Below are 14,456 nucleotides of genomic sequence, written 5' to 3'. Positions count from 1 at the left end.
GTGGGAATGTGGGGTTTTTAGGCCCTAAAATGACCCTGGCAGATAGCCTGTGACCTCTGACTCAGAAAGTGAGTGACCTCCTGCCCCAAAGTCTGGGAGAAGGGTTAGACGGAAGGCCCCTGAGTCAGAGAGGCTGGGAAGAGCATAGAAGCAGAGGGTGGCAATGTGTGACTCTTGGACCACAGCATCGTCATCACCTGGGGACTTGCAGACCCACCAATGGCAAGCTCCGGGATGGGGCCCTGCGATCCGTGTTTGAACAAGCCCGGGGTAGAGGTGTGGGATAATAGGCAGGGCCAGGCCTGGGAAGTGGGGCGTGAAGACTGCTTTGAGAGGTTTTTAGGAGGTTGACTCTGTAGGAACTGATGACAGGGTGGACGTGGAAGATGGCATGGTCATCATAGTCCTAGAAATAAGAAGAAGCCGCAAATCTATGCTGTGGACTCATTCAGTGGGACAGAGTGCTAAGCACTTTCTCGGTATGACCTTCATTTCACCTCACGAGAACCCTCACGGGTAGGGACGACTGTGGACCCAATATTTTGGATAGAAACTGAAGAACAGAAAGGCTAGATGCCCAAGGCCCCACAGAGCCAATCTTCAGATACTGGCGTTTTGCTTCCTCTCTGAGAGCAGCCTGCTTTGGTCTCTCTGAGGAGGGCGGTTGGTGACCTGGGTGAAGGGTAAAGACTGCTCAGGGGAGAAATAACTTTAAGGGAGGCTAGCCCTGTTTTGATTTTAAATTTACCAAGCGCTTACTATGTGCGCTTGTTTGTGCATTGTCACTTTTATTTTTTATTTTTTTGTCACTTTTAAATGTCACTCTGGGGGTACCTGGCTGGCTCAATCAGAAGAGCATGTGACTCTTGAACTCCGCGGCATGAATTCAAGCCTCACGTGGGACGGAGAGATCACTTAAATAAATAAAACTAAAACAAAAAAAGTCACTTGGATCCTCTAGGTGCTGCAACTGTCCCCATTTTACAGATGTTGCAATTGAGGCTCAGAAAACAGGGTCAGCTGCCCAAGGTCACATAGCGAACAGCACAAGAAAAATTTCAAGCAAGGCAACAGGAATTTGGAATCCTGCCTCTTAATCCAGATAGGCAGACCCTAGACTTGGTGGGGACCCACCCTTACACAGAGGTGCTTTCCTGGTTTCCGTCCATTTGGGGTGCCCACCCCGTGTCCCCAGGCACCCAGGATAGGTCCAGGCACAGAGTGTGCACAGAGTGGATGTCTGTTAAGTGACAGTCATAACATTTGTCTAAATACAACAGTTTGTGGAAGCCAGAAGAAGGGATTAAAATGGAAGGAGCCTCTTCCATACAGAGCCACTTAATTCTCTCACAGCCCTTCAGCCTTTTGTTATATTATCCCCATTTCACAGATGAGGAAAGGAGGACTCAGAGAAGAAATGATGTGTTTGAGGTCACGCGGTGTTGGTGGAAGGGCCAGGGTTGTGAGGCCAAGTCTGCCTGACCCCTCAAATCTGGTTCTTTTTCCTTTGGCTGGGTCCGTGCCTGGGTGGTAGGGGTGCAGAGATGGAAGGGGCTCAAAAAATGGTGGCTGGCATAATAATTATTATTATTGTTATCACCATCTGTGAAATGGATGTATAATCCTTACCCGAGGAAGGGAAGAATGCGCTTCACCCGTTCCAGACTCCCATCAGCTGCTAGGGCCGGATGGCCAGCCTGCTTAGGACCCTGCAGCTCTGGCTCTCTGCTGCCCTCTGCTGGCATCAGCCAGATGTGGCGCTGGGCTGTGGAAACCATGTGGCCCCAGCGCCCTAAGCTGGTCTCCAGCTCATTAACAGTGTCTTTTGCCAGTGACCAGTACTGAGCTGGGGTGGGGACAGGGCTGGTGAGGCTCTCCTTTGTGAAATGTTGGATTTGGAACTAAAAACTCTTAGACCGTGACTCTGAATCTGTCTCTGCCAAGGTTGACACCTTCCCGGCTCCTCATTATCTCTAGAGGGAAAGCCAAACCCATTGCACTGCCTTCTGCCCCCTGTACTTCTAGCCTCTGAAACCTTCTTGCTTCTTAACCTGAGCATTATCAAAACCTAGTTTGAACCATTATCATCCCCCCACAAGGTTTATTTTCTTGCCCGGGGGTTAGAATCAGAACCCCAGGATGATTGTCTGGTTGAAAGAGAAAAACCATCTCTTAATGCCCCCCCCCCCAACAAAACACACCCAAGAGCAAATGTCCTGCTTCCTGCCATGGTTGTTTAACCTTGCTCTCTCCTCTTTGGCTTGATTTCTACCCCAGGGCTCAGCCCTTGGTTCATTTTTCTTCTTTCTCTGCACTCTTCCTAGGTTATTTTCGGCGGTCACACACTTTGAACGTCTCCCAACTGCTGTTGACTCTCCTGAACCTCCCGCACCCCAGCTTTTAGCTACTCTTATCCATCTTCCCTCCTCCGTACCTGCTAATTATATTTACTCCTCTCCATCCCCGCTGCAGCCACTCCCGAGTCCCCGTTGCCACCATCTGCCATATGGACGACTTCAACAGCCTCTGGGCAGATTGTATTTTCCAGAGATGGCCGTAACAGCAGCTCCCATCCCATATGCTCTTCTAGGATCCTCTCATTCTTCCATCAAGAGGTGGAGTACCATTCTCCTCCTCTTGCATATGGGGGGACTTCTCCGACTGTCTTGATCCACAGAGGACAACGGAAATGATGTTATACGACTTCCCAGCCTAGATCATAAGAACACCATGACCTTCCTTCCACCTTGCTTTCCCGGGACACTTGATCTTGCGCGCCAACCACCATGCTGTGGGGAAGCCCAGCAGCTCATGGACAGGAACAGAAGTCCCTGGTCCCCGGCCTCACCTGGGCTCCCAGCCAAGAGTCCATACCAATTTGGTAGGCAAATGAATGAGCTGTCTTGAAAATAGATCTCCCATCCTCCAATTAGGCCTGTGCATTTGATACTATGTGGGACAGAGATGAGCCGTGACCACTGAGCTCTGCCCCAACTGCAGACAGTGAGATATAATCGACTGTCACTGTTTTAAGCCTCTGAGTGGGGTTGATTTTTACACAGTAATATATAACCTGAATACTCTTTTAAATGGTCTCCCTGCTTCTAATCCAACCCCCCTCACATTGTCCATATTCTGTTTGGTGGCCAGAGCGATCTTTTAGAAACATAAATCAATTAACCATTTAGAGGATTAGATACTTTGAACAGCTCTCTTGCTCAAAAAAAATCTACAAGTGCAGGATAAAAATCTAAAAATATATTACTGAGCTGCTCAGAGTGAAATGGATATGGCAAAACCTATTTTGATATACAAGCATTTCTGCAACATCTGAATCATACTGCTTATAATATGGAAATAAAGGAAATTATCAATTCGTTAAGGCTTGCCACATGTAAATCTCAAACACGACGGGACAGGAGTAATTATCATCCATTCTAGATCTTCTCTCTCATATTTGGGGACATGAGTCAAGTATGACAGTGGAATCTTTGGTTCTGAAAATTTGGTTCTGCAAATCGGTTCGAAAAGAAAGAAAAATCTCTCTTTGGTTGGAATAAGCTGGGAATCACATAAGTACATTGTTGTATGGAGATATAATTTACATACCATAAAGTTTACTCATTTATTTTATTTTATTTTTTAAAAGATATTATTTATTTATTTGAGAGAGCACAAGAGTGGGGTGGTGCGTGGGGAGAGGCAGAGGGAGAGAGAGATGCAGACTCCCCACTGAGCAGGGACCCCCCCCCCCCCAACACAGGGCTTGATCCCAGGACCCTGGGATCATGACCTGAGCTGAAGGCAGATGTTTAACCAACTGAGCCACCCAGGCGCCCCAAAGTTTGTTTATTTAAAGTGTACAATGGTTTTAGTATATTTACAGAGTTGTGTGACCACCACCATAATCTGGTCAGATTCTCCGCTGAGCAGGGCCCTAACACAGGGCTGGATCCCAGGACCCCACGATCATGACCTGAGCCAAACGCAGACACTTAACTAACGGAGCCACCCAAGTGCTCCTATTTTCTTTTTAAAAATATTTTATTTTTAAGTAATCTCTACACCCAACATGGGGCTTGGATGCACAACCCTGAGGTCAAGAGTCGCACGCTCCACTGACTGGTGCCCCTCACTGTATATTTTCATCACCCCTCAAAGAAGCCCTTCACCCCTTGGCAGTCCTGTCCTCCTCCTGCTCTAGCCGTAGGCAACCACTGACCTCTCTTCCGTCTGTGCACATTTGCCTCGTCTATACATTTGCCTGTTCCTTTCATATAAATGGAATCCTACAATACGTGGTCTTTCGTGACGGGCTTCTCTCACTTAGTGTTTCTGAGGTTCATTCATGCCGCAGCATGTATCAGTACTTCGTTCTCTCTTATTACTTAATAATAATCTATTGTATGGATCGACCACAGTTTGGTTATCTATTCGTCAGCTGATGGACATTTGGGTTGTTTCCACCTTTCGGCGATAATAGTAATAATGTGAATATTTGTGTACAAATTTTTGTGTGGTCACTGTTTTCATTTCTCTCAAGTATATACACTGCTGGGTCATATAACAACCCTATGTTTAACCTTTAAGGAATTGCCTAACTGTAAAGCTGGAATAATCTATTAAAAACATTTTTTAAGGATTTTACCTATTAGAGCGCAGGGGGAGGAGCAGAGGGAGAGGGACAAACAGATTCTGCACTGAGCACAGAGCCCAACGTGGGGCTCCATCTCATGACCCTGAGATCACAACCTGAGCTGAAACCAAGAGTTGGACGCTTAACTGACTGAGCCCCCCGCCCCCCCCAGTTTTAGATTTACCAAAGAATTGTGAGGATAGTACAGAAAGTTTTCATACATTCCACATCAAGTTTTCCTTATTATGAATCTCTTACATTATTATAGTACCTTCATCACCATTAACCAGCGTTGATACATTATTATTACCTAAAGTTCACACTTCATTCAGATTTTCTTAGTTTTTGCCTAATGCCCTTTTTCTGTTCTGTCATTCTGCAGGACACCGCATTTCGTTCATTTATTATAAGTAGGCTCCACGCCCAATGTGGGGCTCGAACTCACGACTGAGAGTCGGATGCTGTCCTGACTGAGCCAGCCAGGCGCCCCCACGTTTCATTTAGTCGTCACGTCTCCTTAGGCTCCTCTTGGCTGTGACAGTTTCTCTGACTTTCCTTATTTTTGATGACCTTCCCAGGTTTGAGAACTGTTGGGTATTTTGTAGAATGTCTCTCTCTTGGGATTTGTCTGATGTTTTTTCTCATGATTAGACCTGGGTTATAGGTTTTTGAAAGAAAGACCAAAGGAAAGAGCATTTGCGAGACAGCAAACTTGTCAGTAGCTTCAGCGGAGGCCGGAAGGCAGGGCTGAGGGAAAACCTGCCGACCTAGAATTCCCACTCAGCGAGACTATCTTTCAAGAACAGCATAAAATTACATCATTTTCAGATGGAGAGAAGCAGAGATTTTCTGTCCTTGGCACTTTCCCTTCTTCTTCCCCTGGGGCTGTGCCTCGTTCCATGTCGGCTGGTCTGGGAACCCGGGTTTGGTCCTGGGTGTGGTTAGCAGGATCAGAGGGTACAGGGTGGATCTTGGAGGAGGGCGGCCCTGCTGGGCCTCCAAGAAAAGCCATGTAGACATCCACAGCCTTGGGTCTCTTGACGTCTAGGATTTACTGGTGGCAGAATGCAGACTTCGAGTGGACCAGGAGTGGGAAGGGGTCGGTCGGGAGCCACAGGCCAGCAGATTGGCTGCAGCCTGAGCTCCTTGGTTCAGTCTGTCCTGTAACAGGAGTTTCTCAGCTATGGAGTTGGAATACAAGGCTGCTGCTGCTGCTTTTTAAAGATTTATCTATCTATTCTAGAGAGAGAGAGAGAGAGAGCGAGCGTGGGGAAAGGGGCAGAGTGAGAGGGAAGGGAAAGAATCCCCAAGCTGACTCTGCAATGAGTGTGGAGCCAGACACAGGGCTCCATCCCAGGACCCCAGGACACCCCCCCACCCTCCCCAGATCATGACCCGAGCCAAAATCAAGAGTCAGTCGCTCAACTGACTGAACCACCCAGGTGCCCCTGGAATGCAAGGCTTCTTGCAAACCACTGACCCTGTGCTTTCCTGAGAAAGGGTACTCAACAGTTCTGGTTGACTCAGTCTCACAAAGCTTTTGTGTAACCTGAGGACTGTATAGAGGCCTGTACCCATTTTGAAGAATCAAAGATTATTGTTAATCTTTGGTAAAATTTCTTTTTTTTTTTTAAAGATTTTATTCATTTGACAGAGAGACACAACGAGAGAGGGAACACAAGCAGGGGGAGTGGGAGAGGAAGAAGCAGGCTTCCCGCCGAGCAGGGATCCCAATGCGGGGCTTGATCCCAGGACCCTGGGATCGTGACGTGAAGAGAAGGCAGATGCTTAATGACTGAGCCACCCAGGCACCCTGATCTTTGGTAAAATTTCTAACTTGTATCCTCCTTCCTATCTGAAGAAAGAAAATAAAATTCTTTAAGTCAAAACAGAAAGAAAGAAAAACAGCGAGTTTACTGTGAGTGTATCCTCACTCACTATGGGAAATTCTAGAGGATATAATTCAGAGAAGGAAAACAATCCCAGAAGAAAGTTGTGAGATGCAAGAAACACCAAAGAGCAAAGAAAACATGTGGCTAACCCTGAGGGAACGTTCTCAGTGTACACAGCGATATCAAATTTGCGGGGTTAAGAAAAATAACGAGCACCAAAGTACTAGATAAATACAGCAAATAATTTGGGAGGGAGTAATTGAAGGCAATAGAGTTAATACAATTAGAGAACGTAACTTCCAAATAGTAGAAGGGAAGTGTCCATTGGTAAGACTTTATTTTTTAAGATTTTCTTTATTTATTTGAGAGACAAACAGAGGTAGTGAGAGAGAGCACAAGTGGGGAGGAGAGGGAGAAGCAGGCTCCCCGCTGAGCAGGGAGCCTGGTGCGGATCTCGAACCCAGGACCAGCAGCTTAACTGACTAGTTATTTTAAGTATATATAGATTTTAAAACATTTATTTATTATTTATTTATTTATTTATTTATTTATTTATTTATTTATTTATTTAAATGTAGGCTCCAAACCCAGTGTGGAGCCCAATGTGGGGCTTGGACTCCCCACCCTGAGATTGAGACCTGAACTGAAATCAAGAGTCAGACATTTAGGGGCGCCTGGGTGGCACAGCGGTTAAGCGTCTGCCTTCGGCTCAGGGCGTGATCCCAGCGTTCTGGGTTCGAGCCCCACATCAGGCTCCTCTGCTGTGAGCCTGCTTCTTCCTCTCCCACTCCCCCTGCTTGTGTTTCCTCTCTCGCTGGCTGTCTCTATCTCTGTTAAATAAATAAATAAAATCTTTAAAAAAAAAAAAAAAAGAGTCAGACATTTAACTGACTGAGCGACCCAGGCACCCCTTAAATATTTTTAATAGTTAATAGAAATTCAACGTAACCCAGTCAAACAAACCATGCTAGTTCTTCACTGAAACCCTCCAGTATCCTCTGGCTTGGAATAAAATCTGGGTGTATTTCCTTGTTTCAGAGGATGTCTGGCTCCTGTGGTTCTCCCTTGGTCATTAAACTAGAGCCATCCAAAGAAGCCAAGGTCTTTCCCACCTCAGGAGCTTTGCACAGATCTTTCCTCCAGGCACAACTGGCTCCTTGTTAACTTTTAGATCTTAGCTTGAATATACCTCCTTCCATGACTATCCTCCAGAAGGTCCCTGCCCCTTGTTATCCTCTATCATTGTTCCCTCTTCATTGTTTTTTTTTCAGGCACACATTAGGTTTGGTAATTATTTTAATTGTTTTTTTTTTGTTGTTGTTGTTTAGGAAAGACTCCCCCATTAGACTATAGATGCCACTAGGGCAGGACTGTATATATATATACCTCATTCATTCATTCATTCATTCATTCATTTTTAAGTAGGCTTCACATCCAGTGTGGGGCTTGAACTCATGACCCTGAAATCAAGAGTCGTGTGCTCTGTCAACTGAGCCAGCCAGGCGCCCCAGGACTGTATTTATCTTGCCCGTGGTCTATCCCTGGTACATACCACAGTGCCTGCCTCAGAGTTGGGACTTCATAAATATATTTTGAATGAATAAATAAATGAATTGATGTCAGATAGATTGAGAGAGGAGGCCCAGGAAAGGTCTGTTTGATCAGAAAGGATGTGATTTTCCATACCTATCCCAGCTCCACTCACCAAAACATGTTGAATAAATTAAAGTAAGAAGGAAAGCACTGCAGCTGTGGATGGCATCCTTTAAAGTGGAAACCAGAACCCTTTTCTGCTATTCATCATTCATTCATCAAACATCACTGTACTTTGACTGCTTCTCAGGTCTTGTTGTGGGCTTTAGTAGTGGGTAATACAGTGCCTGCCCTAACAGCGGGAGGTCACTGGATCCTGGATGAAGGTGTGAGGTGCGAGCTCAGCCCCTCTCCCAGCCTTCAGCCTGGAAGACCATCTCTCTAGTTATCTGTCAGGGACCTAAGCTCCTATTGCTCTCCCTCAGCAAGCATTCATTCATTCATTCATTCATTCACTCACTTAAGAGATATTTATAATAGCAGGCACTATGCTAGGTAGACAGAGCTCCTGCCCTCAGGGGGTGTCCCGTCTGGTGGGGAGACAGGTGATAGGCAAACAGACATGTAAAGCATGAAGTACTGGTTGTCATGACTGCTGTGAAGGAAGCCAATAGGATGGTCGTGGGAGAATTATATTTTTTCTCAGCTTTAATTTGAACAAGTTTTTGGTTTTTTTTAAAGATTTATTTATTTATTTTAGACAGAGAGAGTGAGGGAGGGAGGGGCAAGGGAGAGGGAGAGAGAATCTCAAGCAGACCTCCTGCTGAGCTCAGAGACCAATGTGGGGATCAGTCTCATGGCCCTGAGGTCATGACCTGAGCCGAAATCGAGAGTCAGACACTCACCTGACTGAGGCACCCAGGTGTCCCCATTTGTTTTTTTAATGATTTTATTTATTTATTTGAGAGAGAGTGAGAACTACAGAGAGAGAGAGCACACAAAAGGAGAGGAGGAGGGAGAAGCAGATTCCCCGTGGAACAGGGAGCCTGAGGCAGGGCTCAATCCCAGGACCCTAGGATCAGGGCCTGAGCTGAAGGCAGGCGCTTAACTGCTGAGCCACGCAAGTGCCCCCCAGGTGCCCCAATTTGAACAAGCATTTTAAGGAGGCAGGCTGAGGGGCTCCTGGGTGGCTCAGTCGGCTAAGTGTCTGCTTTTGGGTCGGATCATGATCCTGGGGTCCTGGGATCAAGCCCCACGTGGGGCTCCCTTCTCGGCGGGAAGCCCGATTCCCTCTTCTTCTTCTCCCTGCTCATGCATGCTCTCTCTCTCTCTCTCTCTCTCTCTCACAAATAAATAAATAAAAATCTTAAAAAAAAAAAAAAAAAGAGGCAGCCTGAATCCCCTGCACTGAGACCGCAAGATTAAGAAGTGTGAGTGTGAATTCTCTCTCCCTGCCTTGGCTTAGATGGTAGGGAGTAGCCTCGTAACTGGAATGAGCTGCCTTGTGGAGAGGTGAGGTTCCCATTACTGGAGGCATCCAAGCTCAGGCTAGAGGGGAGCTCTCAGGGATGCTATAAAGGGGCTTCTTTTTTGGGGTTAGGTGGGGAATTGGAGTTGGTGACATTTGATGGGTCCTCCTTCTAACCACCAAGACTTTAGGATGCTAACATTCCTTTACTCTAAGTTCCACACGCTTACCTACATGCTATGAATCTTTACATTGACTAGGATCCTAGGGTAGCCCAGTAGAAAGGACTAAAGCTTTGCAATCAGAAGTAACTTGGTTCACAATCAGGCTCTGCCATTTATTAGCTGTATGACTTTGGACAAATCCCTTTCCCTTTTTAAGCCTTGGTTCCTTCCTCTGCAAATGGAGATGGTAAAGCCTGCCTTAGCAGGCTGCAAAGCAGATTGAAAGGTGCTGTATAAGGTAAGCACTTGGTTTGGTTTCTATCCCACGGGGCACCATGGACTCTTAGACTTTGGAAGCCTCTCAACCTCCAGTAAGATCCAGGGGCTCTTGGGTGGCTCAGTTGGTTAAGTGTTTGCCTTCAGCTCAGGTCATGATCTCAGGGTTCTGGGATTGGGCTCTCCTTGCTCAGCAGGGAGCCTGCTTCTCCCTCTGCCTGCTGTTCCCCCTGCTTGTGTGCGCGTGCTTTCTCTCTCTGTGTCAAATAAATAAATCTTTAAAATTTTTTTTAAAAATTAAAAAAACCTCCAGTAAGATCCAAACCTCTCCTGGGGTGCAGTATGATGTCACAGTGAGCCCTGGTGCCAGACTGACTGGGTTCATCATTTCACATCTCTGAGCCTCAGTTTCCTCATCTGCCTAATGGGGATAATAACAGGACCTACTTCCTGGCTTGTCTTGAAGATTAAATGAGATGACCTATGGAAAGCAGTTATGTTAAGCAGTGGATCCTGTAAACTCACATTATTACTGCCATCTTTGGGCCTGGGAGGCCAGGGATATAGGAATCTCTGCTTCTTGCCTTGGAGCCCGTGCATAGAGACCTCCCCCTTTGACTAGGGCTCCAGACTCTAGGTCCAAGGGGTTGAGCCTGCAGAGCCTGCAGTGGGAATTTGGAACAAGTTAGCTGGGTAGTCCCCTTCCTCTTTCCTTTGCCTCTCATTCCTTGGGACTGAACTGGTTTCCTCTGGGAGCTGTGCCCTGGGGTTGGTGGGGAGCCAGGCCCGCGTGTGTGTATCTGGAAGGCCAATTCCTAAGCTATAGCAGAGAGGCATCAGCTGACCACAGGGGAGGGGAGAGTGTTCCTCCAGCTACAGGGTTCCTGGGGGTGGGCTGACTGGGGCACAGCTGATTGGCATTGCCCGTACTGTGTGATCACTGACACATACGCGCACGTGAAATACACACACATACTCATATACACACACATATGCATGTACATATACACATGCATACATCACTCCTTTTTTCTGGCTCAATATCCTTTGCCCTTCTCTGCTAGCCTCCTCTTATTCTGTACACATCACCTCTCTCCTTCCTCCCTTCCCATTATAACCATAGAAAATAGTCCCCCAGGGGAGGAATTCTGTATCAGGGCTCTTTCTCACCAAGTTTGTCTGGGGCTCATTAAGTCTTTTTTAAGCAGGGCAATACGTGGGGGGACTTTTAAGGATCTGGCTCCAGGCTTTGGTCCTGGGAAAGGAGTCTGGTCTCTTGCCCTCCCCTGGTCTCTTGCCTCCTCCTTGATCCCTCCTCCGCTCCCTCTCTGCCTTTAGAGTGAAGCTTTCAAAAGCCAAGTAGAATGTAGTTCTCATTTATCGCAAGTGTTTACCCTCAATTTTCTCAGGTTGCTCTACCACCTTTATTTATTTATTTATATTTTTCTTTAAAGATTTTATTTATTTATTCATGAGAGATAGAGAGAGAGAGAGAGAGAGAGAGGGAGAGGCAGAAGGAGAACAGGCTCCCCGCTGAGCAGGGGACTCTATCCCAGGACTCCGGGATCATGACCTGAGCAGAAGGCAGACACTTAACCAACTAAGCCACCCATGCACCCTCTCTACTATCTTTAGAGCATAAAACTCATACTTTTAAAATGTCAATGCATAGGGGTGCCTGGCGGGCTCAGTCAGAAGAGCATGTGACTCTTGATCTCAGGGTTGTGAGTTCAAGCCCCACATTGGGTGTATAGATTGCTCACAAAACAAAACAAATCTTAAAAAAAAAAATCAATGCATAATGCTATATTTTTTTTTATTTCTTCCTCCCCTCCTTCCTTCCTCTCTCACTTTCTGTCTCTGTCTTTCTGTCATATTTACTGAATATCATATATATGTGTCAGACCCCGTGGTGTGTGTGTTTTAGGTGTGTCTTTTCTGTTTTGATACTTACCACTCCAAATTAAAGCTATTTAACTGATTCCTGTTTTCCAAGACAATTATAACTCACATTTTTTCAGTGCTTACTATGTATAGGAATTGTGCTAAGCAGTTTACCAGCATTATTTTATTTATTCCTTATAATAACCCCAGGGATAGTAATTTCAATAGTCTCATTTTATAGATTATAAATGGAAAGCTAAGGTGTTAAATAAGTCACCTAGGACTACAGAGATAGAAAATGGCATAGTGGGGCGCCTGGGTGGCTCAGTCATTGGGCGTCTGCTTCCGGCTCAGGGCATGATCCTAGCGTTCTGGGATCGAGCCCCGCATCGGGCTCCCTGCTCAGCGGGAAGCCTGCTTCTCCCTCTCCCACTCCCCCTGCTTGTGTTCCCTCTCTCCCTGCTTCTCTCTCTGTCAAATAAATAAATAAATAAATAAATAAATAAATAAGTAAAAATTTAGAAAGTGGCATAGAGTTATATGTCAGTTACATCTCAATAAAGATGAGGGGAAAGAAAGGGCATAGTGAGAATCTGAATGTAGAAAATCAGGATACAAAGCCCATCCTCTTAACTACCATGGGATCCTGCCTCTCAGTGGGCTGTATGTCCTGTGAGGTGAGCCCCCATCCATCTTGTTTACAACTACTTGTTTACAGCTATCTTGTTGTAACCTAGTGCTTGTAAACCTAGCACTGTGTCTGGCATGTAGGGGATATGCAACAGGTATTGTTGAATGAATGAATTTCATACTCATCGTTTGCTGCTATGTGGGCTGCAGAAAGGAGGAGTGGGAGTGAATGGGCTTGGAAACCAGACAGAGCCAGATTAGAATAGAGGTCTGTTCTTACCAGTGCTGTGTCTCAATTCCCCATCTATAAAGTGGGGATAATATACAGGCTGTGCAGGATGTGTGAGGTTTAAATGGCAATGTCTATAAATCTGCCAGCTCACATGCCACTGTACAGTAAGCCGAATAAATTGCATCTATGTATTATATGTACATGTGTATGTAATACATATGTATTATGTATGTGGCCTCAGTTGATTTTCAGTGGTATAGAGCCATTCCCTTATTGTTGGACAGTTAGGCTGGTCTCTAGTTATTTGCAACCATAAGTTTGCTGTGGACAACTGGTGTATGTACATGTTTTCTTGTGAGCTTCCTTTTTCCCTTGATCATATCTACCTGAAGGTGCAGGGAGTCTACATACTTATGTGGTCCTAACTATTTATTGCCTAACACATCCGTGCTAGGAGTGGAGGCCAGAGACGAGGGGCAGATATGAAGGCTGGGTGAAGTGTGCGATTTGGTGGGATTTTTCTGGTAATGATCCCACTTCACTTCTGTATTTGGCAGCTGCCGGGCAGTGGTTCAGTGCCGAGGCACTGGTGTCAAACAAGCCTAGGTGCGAGTCCCTGCTCTGTCCTACTCACAAATGTGTGACAGGCCAATTAGGCCTTCTAAATCCAAGTTTTCCCTAATGTATAATGGGAGTGCTGTTAACTGCAGCTACTCCGCAAGGCTACTGTAAAGTTGAAATAACACAGGGACATGATCAGATCTCGTCCTGGCCAATTCAATAAATAAAAGCGACTAGGGGCACCTGGGTGGCTCAGTCATGATCCCGGGGTCCTGGGATGGAGCCCCATATGGAGCTCCCTGCTCAGCGGGGAGCCTGCTTCTCCCCCCCTCCCTCTGCTGCTCCCCCTGCTTGTGCTCGCTCTCTGTCAAATAAAAAAATAAATAAATAAAATCTTTAAAAAATAAATAAAAGCGACTATATTCATTGCACAGGAGTCGCAGTTTACAATGCATTTTCACATTGATCCTGAAACAAGCCCTGTGAGGTAGCGATTCTTGTGATCCCCATTTCATAGATAAGGAAATTAAAGCCTAGAGAAGTGAAATGATGGGATTAAGGTCGACAAGGAGGTAACAGGGTGACGCTCAGACCCAGAACCCCACCTTCCAGTCCTCTTTCCTTACACCAGGAGCTCTGGGTTCTCCTCCAGCCAGGTCTCTCTGAGAGTGAGGGACTTCAGGCTTTTCTCTGTTCGACTCTTAACAGAACAGGTGGTTAATCTCTTAAACTCCCATCCAATTTCGAGGTGGGGACCATGTCCATCTCGTCCCCAAGCCCTATATGGCCCGCAGCGGGCTCATCCCGGTGGGCGGGATCTGTCAGCCTTAGAAGCCACGCCCCGGATAAGCCACGCCCCCAGACTTAAGGCCGGGCCCCACAGCGGGAAACCCGGCCTGCCAAACCCGGCCTGCGAGTCCCTGGGGTCTCGGTGTCTACACAAGCCCTGTCCCTGGAGAGCAGCTCTCCGCCATACATAGCTCTGCCCCGACGCCGAAAGGCTCGCGCCAGGATCCATGGTTCTACCTCTTTCTCAAGGGCTCCTACACCCGTGAGCTACGGTCCTGGCCCTCGACGGCCTTGGGCAGCTCAGAGTGTCTGTCGCAGGATCCTGCTCCCGATACGAAGCCCCGCCCCCTTATGGCCCCGCCCAGCTCCGTACTTAGCCGCATCCCTCCTT

At 46.7% G+C, this 14,456-nt stretch overlaps 1 long non-coding RNA gene across 1 annotated transcript in view; it reads left to right on the top strand.

Annotated features, from left to right (window-relative positions):
* LOC121104593 overlaps positions 1–3,378 on the top strand; it is a 33,934-nt gene extending 30,556 nt beyond the window's left edge. The window contains exon 4 of the long non-coding RNA XR_005836918.1: positions 2,473–3,378. This is a non-coding gene — a long non-coding RNA (uncharacterized LOC121104593). The remainder of the gene's footprint in view (positions 1–2,472) is intronic.
* Positions 3,379–14,456: the final 11,078 nt, after the last annotated feature.

This window comes from Ursus maritimus, unplaced genomic scaffold, assembly GCF_017311325.1.
Source record: "Ursus maritimus isolate PB19 unplaced genomic scaffold, ASM1731132v1 scaffold_22, whole genome shotgun sequence".
NCBI classification, from domain to species: Eukaryota; Metazoa; Chordata; class Mammalia; order Carnivora; family Ursidae; genus Ursus; species Ursus maritimus.
The sequence above is the reverse complement of the archived record's forward strand: the minus strand, read 5'-3'. Positions and strand labels throughout refer to the sequence as shown.